Genomic DNA, 14,794 nt, shown 5'->3' with positions numbered 1-14,794 from the left:
CCAGGTGGAGATCAGGTCAGTTTCCTCCAAAAACCGTCTATGATAGAAGAAGGAGCATCTAGCACATTACTTCCCTTTGAAAATTCAGTTAGTGTTTCAAAGGAATTCATCCTGCAAATCATAGTTTTCCAGGTGGAGATAGACCCTTTGCTCCAAATTGGCCTTTTCTGATGAGTTGAAAAAGCACATTTATCCCTCAATGAAAACCATCTATGTTAGAAGCGGCAGCATTTAGCACATTGTTTCCCTGTGAGAATCGATTTAGGTTTTGTAAAGAATACTTCCTGCAACGTAGGTGTTTCAAGGTGCAGATAGGGTATGTTTGCTCCAAATAGGCTTTTTCTGCTAAGTTGAAGATACACATGTAACTCTATAGAGAAAACCATGTATGTAATAAGCAGGAGAATCTATTATATTGTTTCCCTAGAAACTGAGTTAGTTTTTGAAAGACATAATTTCTGCCACTTAGGTGTTTCAAGGAGGAGATAGGCTCTGTTTGATCCAAATAGGGCTATTTAGCTGAGTTTAACAAACACATGCATCTCCCAAAGAAAACTATCTCTGTTAGAAGCATGAGCATCTAGCACATTTTCTCCTTGGAGAACTGAGTTAGTTTATGAGAGGAATACTTCTTGAAAATCACACTTTTCAAGGTGGATTATGGCTAATGTTGCTACACACAGGACTATTCAGCAGAATTGAAGAAACACATGCATCCCTCCCAAGAAAATCATCTCTGTTCAAGGCTGCCGTGTCAAGCACCTGGTTTCCCTATGAGAATAGGTTTAGGTCTTGAAGGGAATACTTCCTGCTAATTAGGTGTTTCTAGGTGGAGATAGTGGTGTGTGCTGCAAATAGGCCTATTCAACTAAGTTGAAGAAACATATGTGCCTCTATAAAGAAAACCTTCCATGTAAGAAGCAGCAGCATTTGGCATGTTGTTTCCCTGAGAGAGTTGAGTTAGTTTTGAAAGGAATACTTCCTGCCAATCATAGATTTCAGGGTGGAGATAAGTTCTTTTTGCTTCAAATTGATCTTTTCAGCTAAGTTGAAGAAACACATGATTCTCTCAAAGAAAACCATCCTCGTTAGAAGCAGGAGCATCTCACTGATTGTTCCCATGTGAGAATTGAATTCGTTTTGGAATGGAATACTTCCTGCATCTTACGTGTTTCAGGTGGAGATGGACTGTGTTTGCTCCAAATATGATTACTCCACTGAGTTGAAGAAACACATGTATCTCTCCGAAGAAAACCCTCTATGGTAGAAGCTGCAACATCTAGCAGATTTTTTCCCTGTGAGAATTTATTTAGTGTTTGAAAGGAATTCTTCCTGCAAAGTTTAGTTTTCAAGGTGGAGAAAGCTTCTGTTTGCTCCAAATAGTCCTATTCAGTTGAGTTTAAGAAACACATGGATGTCTATAAAGAAAACCATCTAAGTTAGTAGCAGAAGCATCTAGTGCATTGTTTCCTTGAGAACTATTTTAGTTTTTGAAAGGAATACTTCCTAAAAGTTCGTTATTTCAAGGTGGATTTAGATTCTGTTTTCTCCAAGTACGGCATTTCAGCTGTGTTGAAGAAACACATGTATCTCACCAAAAAAACCCATCTGTGATGGAGGGGCAGTACTTAGCACATTGTTTTCAGTGAGAATTGCATTCGTTTTTGAAATGAATACTTCCTGCATATCATAGTTTTCAAGGTGGAGATGGGCTCTGTTTGCTCCAAATAGGCCTAATCACCTAAGTTGAAGAAACACATGTACCACTCAAAAGACAACCTTCTGTCTGACGATGGTTGATCTGCAAGATCATCTACCACACTCTTTTCCAGTGAGAACTGAGTTAGTTTTTCAAAGGAAAACTTCTTGCAAATCATAGTTTACTGGTGGATTGCAGCTCATGTTGCTCAAAAGAGATATATTCAGCAGAGTTGAAGAAACACAACATTTCTCCAAAGAAAGTCATCCTGTCCGAAGCTGCCATATCTAGGTTTGTTTCTGTGTGAGATCGATTTAGGTTTTGAAGTGAATACTTCCTGGATCTTGGGTGTTAAAGGTGGAGATGCGCTATGTTTGCTCCAAATAGGCCGAGTCAGCTAAGTGGAAGAAACACATGTCTCTGTATAGAGAAAACCATCTGCTTTAGAAACAGGAGCATCTAGCACATTTTTTTCTGTGTGAAAATTGAGCTAGTTTTGGAAACGAATACCTCCTGCAAATCGTAGTTTTCTAGGTTGGAAAAGGCTCGTTTTGGTTGAAATAGCCCTATTCAGCTAAGTGGAAGAAACACATGTAGTTCTCAAAAGAAAACCATCTGTGCTAGAAGTAGGAACATTAAGCACATTGTTTGCCTGAGAATTGAGTTAGTTTTTGAAAGAATTCATCTTGCCAATCATAGTATTCAACGTGGGGAGAAGTTCATTTAGTTCAAATAGGCCTCTTCAGCTAAGTGGAAGAAAATCATGTATCTCTCATAAGAAAACCATCTGTGTTAGAAGCAGGAGCATCTGGCACATTGTTTTCTTAGGAGAACTGAGTTTGTTTCTGAAAGGAAAACTTGCTGCATTTCACAGTTTTCAAGGTGGATTACGACTCATGTTGTTCCAAATAGGCCTATTCAGATGAGTTGAAGAAAGACATGTATCTCTTAAAACAAAACCATCTGTTTCAGAAGCAGAAGCATTTCACACTTTGTTTCCCTGTGAGGATATACTTAATTTTTGAAACGAATACTTCCTGCAACTTAGGTGTTTCAGTTTCAGTGGGCTCTGTTAGCTCCGAATATGGTTATTCAGCTGAGTTTAAGAAACACATGTATCTCTTCAAAGAAATCCTTCTATGTTAGAAGCTGCAGCACCTAGCACATTGTATTCCTGTGAGGCTTGTTTTCGTTTTCCCAAGTAATACGTCCTGCAAATCATAGTTTTCACAGGGGGGAAAAGCGAATGTTTTTCAAAATAGGCATATTCAGCTAAGTTGAAGAAACACATATATATATATCTCTAAAGTAAACCATCTGTGTTAGAAGCAGCAGCATCTAGCACATTGTTTCCCTGAAAGAATTGAGTTCATTTTTGAGTGGAATACTTCCTGCAACGTGGATTTTTCAAGGTGGTGATAATCTCTCTTTGTTCCGAATAGGCCTATTCAGCTGAGTTGAAGAAACACATGTATCTCTCCAATGACAATCATCTGTGTTAGAAGCAGGAGCATCTAGAAGAACATTGTTTCCCTGTGAGAATTGAGTTCGTTTTTGATGGAATACTCCCTGCAATTTACATGTTTCAAGGTGGAGATAGGGTCTGTTTGCCCCAATTAGGCCCATTCAGCTAAGTTGAAGAAATACATATATTGCTCAAATGAAAACCATGTGTGTTAGGAGCATGAGCATCAAAATCATTGTTTCCCTGTTAGAACTGAGTTATTTTTTCAAAGAAATACTTCCTGCAAATCATACTTTCTAAGGTGGAGAAAGGCTTTCTTCGCTCCAAACAGGCCTACTCCGCTGAGTTGAAGAAACACATGTATCTCTATAAAGAAAACCATCTAATTTTGAATCAGGAGCATCTAGTGCATTGATGACCTTTGAGAACTGAGTTTTTTTGTAGGGAATAGTTTTGAAACTTAGGTGTTTCAAGGAGGTGTTAGGCTTTGTTTGCTCGAAGTAGGGCTATTCAGCTGAGTTGAAGAAACACATGTAACTCTCCAAAGAAAATCATCTGTTATAGAAGATGCAGCATGTGGCACATTGTTTCCCTGTGAGAACTGTTAGTTTTTTTAATGAATACTTCCTGTATATCAGTTTTCAAGGTGGAGATAGTCTCTGTTTGCTCCAGGAAGGCCTATTCAGCTAAGTTTAAGAAACACATGTATCTCTAGAAAGAAAACCATCTATGATAGAAGAAGGAGCATCAAGCATATCATTTCCCTGTCAAAATTCAGTTAGTTTTTGAAAGGAAAACATCCTGCAAAGCATAGTTTTCAAGGTGGAGATAGATTTGTTGGCTCCAAAAGGCCTTTGCAGATGAGCTGAAAAAGCACATTTTTCCCTTCATGAAAACCATCCATGTTAGAAGCTGCGGCATTAAGCACATTTTTCCCCTGGAGAATCTATTTAGGTTCTACCAGGTATCTTTCTTCAATGTAGGTGTTTCAAGGTGCATATAGGGTCTCTTTGATCCAAATAGGCGTATTCAGCTAAGTTGAAGTAACACATGTATCCCTATAACGATAACCATGTATTTTAGAAGCAGGAGGATCTAGTACATTGTTTCCCTCGAAATTGCGTTAGTATTTGAAAAGCCTAATTTTGCAACTTGGGTGTTTCCACGTGGAGAAAGCTTCTGTATGATCCATATGGGACTATTCATCTGAGTTGAAGAAATACATGTACCACTCCAAAGAAATCCACCTGTGTTAGAAGCAGGAGCATCTAGCGCATTATTTCCCTGAAGGACTAGACTTATTTTTTGGAAGGTACAAATTCTGCAAAGTGGATTTTTCAAGGTGGTGATAGGCTGTCTTTGTTCCAAATATGCCTATTCAGCTGAGTTGAAGAAAAACATGTATCTCTCCAAAGACAGCCATCTGTGTTTTAAGCAGGAGCATCTAGCACATTGTTTCCCTGTGAGAGTTGAAGTCGTTTATCAGAGGAAGACTTCCTGCAAATCATAGGTTCCTTACAAGCTGCAGGATCCAGCACATGTATCCCTGTGAGAATTTAGTTAGTTTTTGAAAGGAATACTTCATGCAAATCATAGATTTACAGGAGAATTGGTTCTTTTGCTCCAAATAGGCCCATTCAGCTATCTTGTGGAAACACATGTATCTCTCGAAAGGAAACCCACTGTGTTAGAAGCAGGATCATATAGCACATTTTTTGCCTGAGATTTGAGTAAGTTTGTGAAAGAATACATTCTGAAAATCATAGTATTCAAGGTGGGGAAGAGTACATTTTGTTCCAAATAGGCCTGTTCAGCTAGGTTGAAGAAACACATGTATCTCTCGTAAGAAACCCATGGGTGTTTGAAGTAGGTACATCAAGCACATTGTTTTCCTGTGAGATCCGAGTTGGTTTTTCAAAGGTAAACTCTACAAATCATATTGTTCAAGGTGGAGTACTGCTCATGTTGCTCCAAATAGGCTTATTCAGTTGAGTTAAAGAACCACATAAATCTCTCCAAAGAAAATCATCTCTGTTCGTAGCTGCCATTTCTTTCTCATTGTTTCCCTGTGAGAATCGATATAGGTTTTGAAAGGAATACTTCCTGCAACTTGTGTGTTTCAAGGTGGAGATAGGCTCTGTTTGCTCCAAATAGGCCTAGTCAGGTAAGTTGAAGAAACCCATGTATCTGTATAAAGAAAACCACCTTTGATAGAAGCAGAAGCATTTTACACATTGTTTCAGTATGAGAATTGAACTAGTTTTTGAAAGGAATACGTCCTGCAAGTCATCATTTTCAAGGTGGGCAAAGGGTCATTTTGCTTGAAATAGGCCTATTCAGCTCAGTTGAAGAAACACACGTTTTTCTCGAAAGACAACCATCTGTGTTAGAAGCAGGAGTGTCTAGCACATTGTTTCCCTGTGAGAACTGAGTTAGTTTTTGCGACTCATAGCTGCCTAGGTGGATTACAGTTCATATTGCTCCAAATAGGCCTATTCAGAGGAGTTGAAGAATCACATGTATCTCTCAAAAAAAAACCATTTGTGTTATAAAAAGGAACATCTAGCACATTGCATTCCTCTCAGAATTGACTTAGTATTTTAAAGGAATTCTTCCTGCAAGTCATAGTTTGCCAGGAAGTTAGGCGCTATTCGTTCAAATTGGCCTATTCAGCTCTCTTAATGAAACACATAGATCTCTGGAAAGAAAACCATCTGTGTTAGAATCAGGAAAACCTACCACATTCTTTGCCTGGGAATTGAGTTAGTTTTTGAAAGAATATGTCCCGCATATCACAGTTTTCATAGTGGAGATAGGCTCTGATGGATTCAAATGGGGCTATTCAGCTGAGTTGAAGAAACACATATATCTCTCCAAAGACAACCATCTGTGCTTGAAGCAGGAGAATCTAGCACCTTGTTTCCTTATGAGAACTGAGGTAGTTCTTGAAAGAATCCATTCTACAAATCAGAGTCTTGAAGATGGGAGAGGCTCATAGTCTTCCAACTTCAACTATGAGTTGAAGACTCATAGTCTTCAACTGTTCAGCTAAGTTGAAGAAACACTTGTATCTCTCAAAAGAAAATCATCTCGGTTAGAAGCAGGAGCATCTAGCATATTATTTCTCTGTGAGAATTGAGTTAGTTTTCCCAGGAATACTTCCTGCAAATCACAGTTTTCAAGGTGGATTAGTGCTCATGTTCCTGCATATGGCCCTATTCAGCTGACTTGAAGAAACAAATGTATCTCTCCACAGAAAACCATCCATGTTAGAAGCTGCAGCCTCCAGCAGATTGTTTCCCTGTGAGAATTCACTGACTCTTTGAAAACTATACTTCCTGCAAACCATAGTTTCCAGGGTGGCGATAGGCTGTGTTTGCTCCAAATAGGCCTTTTCAGATGAGTTCCATAAGTACGTGTATCCCTCAAATAAAACCATCTGTTTTAGAATCTGAGGCCATGGCACACTGTTTCCCTATGAGAATCGATTTAGCTTTTGAAAGGTGTACTTACTGCAACGTAGGTGTTTCCAGGTGGAGATCAGGTCAGTTTCCTCCAAAAACCGTCTATGATAGAAGAAGGAGCATCTAGCACATTACTTCCCTTTGAAAATTCAGTTAGTGTTTCAAAGGAATTCATCCTGCAAATCATAGTTTTCCAGGTGGAGATAGACCCTTTGCTCCAAATTGGCCTTTTCTGATGAGTTGAAAAAGCACATTTATCCCTCAATGAAAACCATCTATGTTAGAAGCGGCAGCATTTAGCACATTGTTTCCCTGTGAGAATCGATTTAGGTTTTGTAAAGAATACTTCCTGCAACGTAGGTGTTTCAAGGTGCAGATAGGGTATGTTTGCTCCAAATAGGCTTTTTCTGCTAAGTTGAAGATACACATGTAACTCTATAGAGAAAACCATGTATGTAATAAGCAGGAGAATCTATTATATTGTTTCCCTAGAAACTGAGTTAGTTTTTGAAAGACATAATTTCTGCCACTTAGGTGTTTCAAGGAGGAGATAGGCTCTGTTTGATCCAAATAGGGCTATTTAGCTGAGTTTAACAAACACATGCATCTCCCAAAGAAAACTATCTCTGTTAGAAGCATGAGCATCTAGCACATTTTCTCCTTGGAGAACTGAGTTAGTTTATGAGAGGAATACTTCTTGAAAATCACACTTTTCAAGGTGGATTATGGCTAATGTTGCTACACACAGGACTATTCAGCAGAATTGAAGAAACACATGCATCCCTCCCAAGAAAATCATCTCTGTTCAAGGCTGCCGTGTCAAGCACCTGGTTTCCCTATGAGAATAGGTTTAGGTCTTGAAGGGAATACTTCCTGCTAATTAGGTGTTTCTAGGTGGAGATAGTGGTGTGTGCTGCAAATAGGCCTATTCAACTAAGTTGAAGAAACATATGTGCCTCTATAAAGAAAACCTTCCATGTAAGAAGCAGCAGCATTTGGCATGTTGTTTCCCTGAGAGAGTTGAGTTAGTTTTGAAAGGAATACTTCCTGCCAATCATAGATTTCAGGGTGGAGATAAGTTCTTTTTGCTTCAAATTGATCTTTTCAGCTAAGTTGAAGAAACACATGATTCTCTCAAAGAAAACCATCCTCGTTAGAAGCAGGAGCATCTCACTGATTGTTCCCATGTGAGAATTGAATTCGTTTTGGAATGGAATACTTCCTGCATCTTACGTGTTTCAGGTGGAGATGGACTGTGTTTGCTCCAAATATGATTACTCCACTGAGTTGAAGAAACACATGTATCTCTCCGAAGAAAACCCTCTATGGTAGAAGCTGCAACATCTAGCAGATTTTTTCCCTGTGAGAATTTATTTAGTGTTTGAAAGGAATTCTTCCTGCAAAGTTTAGTTTTCAAGGTGGAGAAAGCTTCTGTTTGCTCCAAATAGTCCTATTCAGTTGAGTTTAAGAAACACATGGATGTCTATAAAGAAAACCATCTAAGTTAGTAGCAGAAGCATCTAGTGCATTGTTTCCTTGAGAACTATTTTAGTTTTTGAAAGGAATACTTCCTAAAAGTTCGTTATTTCAAGGTGGATTTAGATTCTGTTTTCTCCAAGTACGGCATTTCAGCTGTGTTGAAGAAACACATGTATCTCACCAAAAAAACCCATCTGTGATGGAGGGGCAGTACTTAGCACATTGTTTTCAGTGAGAATTGCATTCGTTTTTGAAATGAATACTTCCTGCATATCATAGTTTTCAAGGTGGAGATGGGCTCTGTTTGCTCCAAATAGGCCTAATCACCTAAGTTGAAGAAACACATGTACCACTCAAAAGACAACCTTCTGTCTGACGATGGTTGATCTGCAAGATCATCTACCACACTCTTTTCCAGTGAGAACTGAGTTAGTTTTTCAAAGGAAAACTTCTTGCAAATCATAGTTTACTGGTGGATTGCAGCTCATGTTGCTCAAAAGAGATATATTCAGCAGAGTTGAAGAAACACAACATTTCTCCAAAGAAAGTCATCCTGTCCGAAGCTGCCATATCTAGGTTTGTTTCTGTGTGAGATCGATTTAGGTTTTGAAGTGAATACTTCCTGGATCTTGGGTGTTAAAGGTGGAGATGCGCTATGTTTGCTCCAAATAGGCCGAGTCAGCTAAGTGGAAGAAACACATGTCTCTGTATAGAGAAAACCATCTGCTTTAGAAACAGGAGCATCTAGCACATTTTTTTCTGTGTGAAAATTGAGCTAGTTTTGGAAACGAATACCTCCTGCAAATCGTAGTTTTCTAGGTTGGAAAAGGCTCGTTTTGGTTGAAATAGCCCTATTCAGCTAAGTGGAAGAAACACATGTAGTTCTCAAAAGAAAACCATCTGTGCTAGAAGTAGGAACATTAAGCACATTGTTTGCCTGAGAATTGAGTTAGTTTTTGAAAGAATTCATCTTGCCAATCATAGTATTCAACGTGGGGAGAAGTTCATTTAGTTCAAATAGGCCTCTTCAGCTAAGTGGAAGAAAATCATGTATCTCTCATAAGAAAACCATCTGTGTTAGAAGCAGGAGCATCTGGCACATTGTTTTCTTAGGAGAACTGAGTTTGTTTCTGAAAGGAAAACTTGCTGCATTTCACAGTTTTCAAGGTGGATTACGACTCATGTTGTTCCAAATAGGCCTATTCAGATGAGTTGAAGAAAGACATGTATCTCTTAAAACAAAACCATCTGTTTCAGAAGCAGAAGCATTTCACACTTTGTTTCCCTGTGAGGATATACTTAATTTTTGAAACGAATACTTCCTGCAACTTAGGTGTTTCAGTTTCAGTGGGCTCTGTTAGCTCCGAATATGGTTATTCAGCTGAGTTTAAGAAACACATGTATCTCTTCAAAGAAATCCTTCTATGTTAGAAGCTGCAGCACCTAGCACATTGTATTCCTGTGAGGCTTGTTTTCGTTTTCCCAAGTAATACGTCCTGCAAATCATAGTTTTCACAGGGGGGAAAAGCGAATGTTTTTCAAAATAGGCATATTCAGCTAAGTTGAAGAAACACATATATATATATCTCTAAAGTAAACCATCTGTGTTAGAAGCAGCAGCATCTAGCACATTGTTTCCCTGAAAGAATTGAGTTCATTTTTGAGTGGAATACTTCCTGCAACGTGGATTTTTCAAGGTGGTGATAATCTCTCTTTGTTCCGAATAGGCCTATTCAGCTGAGTTGAAGAAACACATGTATCTCTCCAATGACAATCATCTGTGTTAGAAGCAGGAGCATCTAGAAGAACATTGTTTCCCTGTGAGAATTGAGTTCGTTTTTGATGGAATACTCCCTGCAATTTACATGTTTCAAGGTGGAGATAGGGTCTGTTTGCCCCAATTAGGCCCATTCAGCTAAGTTGAAGAAATACATATATTGCTCAAATGAAAACCATGTGTGTTAGGAGCATGAGCATCAAAATCATTGTTTCCCTGTTAGAACTGAGTTATTTTTTCAAAGAAATACTTCCTGCAAATCATACTTTCTAAGGTGGAGAAAGGCTTTCTTCGCTCCAAACAGGCCTACTCCGCTGAGTTGAAGAAACACATGTATCTCTATAAAGAAAACCATCTAATTTTGAATCAGGAGCATCTAGTGCATTGATGACCTTTGAGAACTGAGTTTTTTTGTAGGGAATAGTTTTGAAACTTAGGTGTTTCAAGGAGGTGTTAGGCTTTGTTTGCTCGAAGTAGGGCTATTCAGCTGAGTTGAAGAAACACATGTAACTCTCCAAAGAAAATCATCTGTTATAGAAGATGCAGCATGTGGCACATTGTTTCCCTGTGAGAACTGTTAGTTTTTTTAATGAATACTTCCTGTATATCAGTTTTCAAGGTGGAGATAGTCTCTGTTTGCTCCAGGAAGGCCTATTCAGCTAAGTTTAAGAAACACATGTATCTCTAGAAAGAAAACCATCTATGATAGAAGAAGGAGCATCAAGCATATCATTTCCCTGTCAAAATTCAGTTAGTTTTTGAAAGGAAAACATCCTGCAAAGCATAGTTTTCAAGGTGGAGATAGATTTGTTGGCTCCAAAAGGCCTTTGCAGATGAGCTGAAAAAGCACATTTTTCCCTTCATGAAAACCATCCATGTTAGAAGCTGCGGCATTAAGCACATTTTTCCCCTGGAGAATCTATTTAGGTTCTACCAGGTATCTTTCTTCAATGTAGGTGTTTCAAGGTGCATATAGGGTCTCTTTGATCCAAATAGGCGTATTCAGCTAAGTTGAAGTAACACATGTATCCCTATAACGATAACCATGTATTTTAGAAGCAGGAGGATCTAGTACATTGTTTCCCTCGAAATTGCGTTAGTATTTGAAAAGCCTAATTTTGCAACTTGGGTGTTTCCACGTGGAGAAAGCTTCTGTATGATCCATATGGGACTATTCATCTGAGTTGAAGAAATACATGTACCACTCCAAAGAAATCCACCTGTGTTAGAAGCAGGAGCATCTAGCGCATTATTTCCCTGAAGGACTAGACTTATTTTTTGGAAGGTACAAATTCTGCAAAGTGGATTTTTCAAGGTGGTGATAGGCTGTCTTTGTTCCAAATATGCCTATTCAGCTGAGTTGAAGAAAAACATGTATCTCTCCAAAGACAGCCATCTGTGTTTTAAGCAGGAGCATCTAGCACATTGTTTCCCTGTGAGAGTTGAAGTCGTTTATCAGAGGAAGACTTCCTGCAAATCATAGGTTCCTTACAAGCTGCAGGATCCAGCACATGTATCCCTGTGAGAATTTAGTTAGTTTTTGAAAGGAATACTTCATGCAAATCATAGATTTACAGGAGAATTGGTTCTTTTGCTCCAAATAGGCCCATTCAGCTATCTTGTGGAAACACATGTATCTCTCGAAAGGAAACCCACTGTGTTAGAAGCAGGATCATATAGCACATTTTTTGCCTGAGATTTGAGTAAGTTTGTGAAAGAATACATTCTGAAAATCATAGTATTCAAGGTGGGGAAGAGTACATTTTGTTCCAAATAGGCCTGTTCAGCTAGGTTGAAGAAACACATGTATCTCTCGTAAGAAACCCATGGGTGTTTGAAGTAGGTACATCAAGCACATTGTTTTCCTGTGAGATCCGAGTTGGTTTTTCAAAGGTAAACTCTACAAATCATATTGTTCAAGGTGGAGTACTGCTCATGTTGCTCCAAATAGGCTTATTCAGTTGAGTTAAAGAACCACATAAATCTCTCCAAAGAAAATCATCTCTGTTCGTAGCTGCCATTTCTTTCTCATTGTTTCCCTGTGAGAATCGATATAGGTTTTGAAAGGAATACTTCCTGCAACTTGTGTGTTTCAAGGTGGAGATAGGCTCTGTTTGCTCCAAATAGGCCTAGTCAGGTAAGTTGAAGAAACCCATGTATCTGTATAAAGAAAACCACCTTTGATAGAAGCAGAAGCATTTTACACATTGTTTCAGTATGAGAATTGAACTAGTTTTTGAAAGGAATACGTCCTGCAAGTCATCATTTTCAAGGTGGGCAAAGGGTCATTTTGCTTGAAATAGGCCTATTCAGCTCAGTTGAAGAAACACACGTTTTTCTCGAAAGACAACCATCTGTGTTAGAAGCAGGAGTGTCTAGCACATTGTTTCCCTGTGAGAACTGAGTTAGTTTTTGCGACTCATAGCTGCCTAGGTGGATTACAGTTCATATTGCTCCAAATAGGCCTATTCAGAGGAGTTGAAGAATCACATGTATCTCTCAAAAAAAAACCATTTGTGTTATAAAAAGGAACATCTAGCACATTGCATTCCTCTCAGAATTGACTTAGTATTTTAAAGGAATTCTTCCTGCAAGTCATAGTTTGCCAGGAAGTTAGGCGCTATTCGTTCAAATTGGCCTATTCAGCTCTCTTAATGAAACACATAGATCTCTGGAAAGAAAACCATCTGTGTTAGAATCAGGAAAACCTACCACATTCTTTGCCTGGGAATTGAGTTAGTTTTTGAAAGAATATGTCCCGCATATCACAGTTTTCATAGTGGAGATAGGCTCTGATGGATTCAAATGGGGCTATTCAGCTGAGTTGAAGAAACACATATATCTCTCCAAAGACAACCATCTGTGCTTGAAGCAGGAGAATCTAGCACCTTGTTTCCTTATGAGAACTGAGGTAGTTCTTGAAAGAATCCATTCTACAAATCAGAGTCTTGAAGATGGGAGAGGCTCATAGTCTTCCAACTTCAACTATGAGTTGAAGACTCATAGTCTTCAACTGTTCAGCTAAGTTGAAGAAACACTTGTATCTCTCAAAAGAAAATCATCTCGGTTAGAAGCAGGAGCATCTAGCATATTATTTCTCTGTGAGAATTGAGTTAGTTTTCCCAGGAATACTTCCTGCAAATCACAGTTTTCAAGGTGGATTAGTGCTCATGTTCCTGCATATGGCCCTATTCAGCTGACTTGAAGAAACAAATGTATCTCTCCACAGAAAACCATCCATGTTAGAAGCTGCAGCCTCCAGCAGATTGTTTCCCTGTGAGAATTCACTGACTCTTTGAAAACTATACTTCCTGCAAACCATAGTTTCCAGGGTGGCGATAGGCTGTGTTTGCTCCAAATAGGCCTTTTCAGATGAGTTCCATAAGTACGTGTATCCCTCAAATAAAACCATCTGTTTTAGAATCTGAGGCCATGGCACACTGTTTCCCTATGAGAATCGATTTAGCTTTTGAAAGGTGTACTTACTGCAACGTAGGTGTTTCCAGGTGGAGATCAGGTCAGTTTCCTCCAAAAACCGTCTATGATAGAAGAAGGAGCATCTAGCACATTACTTCCCTTTGAAAATTCAGTTAGTGTTTGAAAGGAATTCATCCTGCAAATCATAGTTTTCCAGGTGGAGATAGACCCTTTGCTCCAAATTGGCCTTTTCTGATGAGTTGAAAAAGCACATTTATCCCTCACTGAAAACCATCTATGTTAGAAGCGGCAGCATTTAGCACATTGTTTCCCTGTGAGAATCGATTTAGGTTTTGTAAAGAATACTTCCTGCAACGTAGATGTTTCAAGGTGCAGATAGGGTATGTTTGCTCCAAATAGGCTTTTTCTGCTAAGTTGAAGATACACATATAACTCTATAGAGAAAACCATGTATGTAATAAGCAGGAGAATCTATTATATTGTTTCCCTAGAAACTGAGTTAGTTTTTGAAAGACATAATTTCTGCCACTTAGGTGTTTCAAGGAGGAGATAGGCTCTGTTTGATCCAAATAGGGCTATTTAGCTGAGTTTAACAAACACATGCATCTCCCAAAGAAAACTATCTCTGTTAGAAGCATGAGCATCTAGCACATTTTCTCCTTGGAGAACTGAGTTAGTTTATGAGAGGAATACTTCTTGAAAATCACACTTTTCAAGGTGGATTATGGCTAATGTTGCTACACACAGGACTATTCAGCAGAATTGAAGAAACACATGCATCCCTCCCAAGAAAATCATCTCTGTTCAAGGCTGCCGTGTCAAGCACCTGGTTTCCCTATGAGAATAGGTTTAGGTCTTGAAGGGAATACTTCCTGCTAATTAGGTGTTTCTAGGTGGAGATAGTGGTGTGTGCTGCAAATAGGCCTATTCAACTAAGTTGAAGAAACATATGTGCCTCTATAAAGAAAACCTTCCATGTAAGAAGCAGCAGCATTTGGCATGTTGTTTCCCTGAGAGAGTTGAGTTAGTTTTGAAAGGAATACTTCCTGCCAATCATAGATTTCAGGGTGGAGATAAGTTCTTTTTGCTTCAAATTGATCTTTTCAGCTAAGTTGAAGAAACACATGATTCTCTCAAAGAAAACCATCCTCGTTAGAAGCAGGAGCATCTCACTGATTGTTCCCATGTGAGAATTGAATTCGTTTTGGAATGGAATACTTCCTGCATCTTACGTGTTTCAGGTGGAGATGGACTGTGTTTGCTCCAAATATGATTACTCCACTGAGTTGAAGAAACACATGTATCTCTCCGAAGAAAACCCTCTATGGTAGAAGCTGCAACATCTAGCAGATTTTTTCCCTGTGAGAATTTATTTAGTGTTTGAAAGGAATTCTTCCTGCAAAGTTTAGTTTTCAAGGTGGAGAAAGCTTCTGTTTGCTCCAAATAGTCCTATTCAGTTGAGTTTAAGAAAC

Source organism: Castor canadensis, chromosome 18 (genome assembly GCF_047511655.1).
Source record: "Castor canadensis chromosome 18, mCasCan1.hap1v2, whole genome shotgun sequence".
NCBI classification, from domain to species: domain Eukaryota; kingdom Metazoa; phylum Chordata; class Mammalia; order Rodentia; family Castoridae; genus Castor; species Castor canadensis.
Note: the sequence above shows the minus strand (reverse complement) of the source record.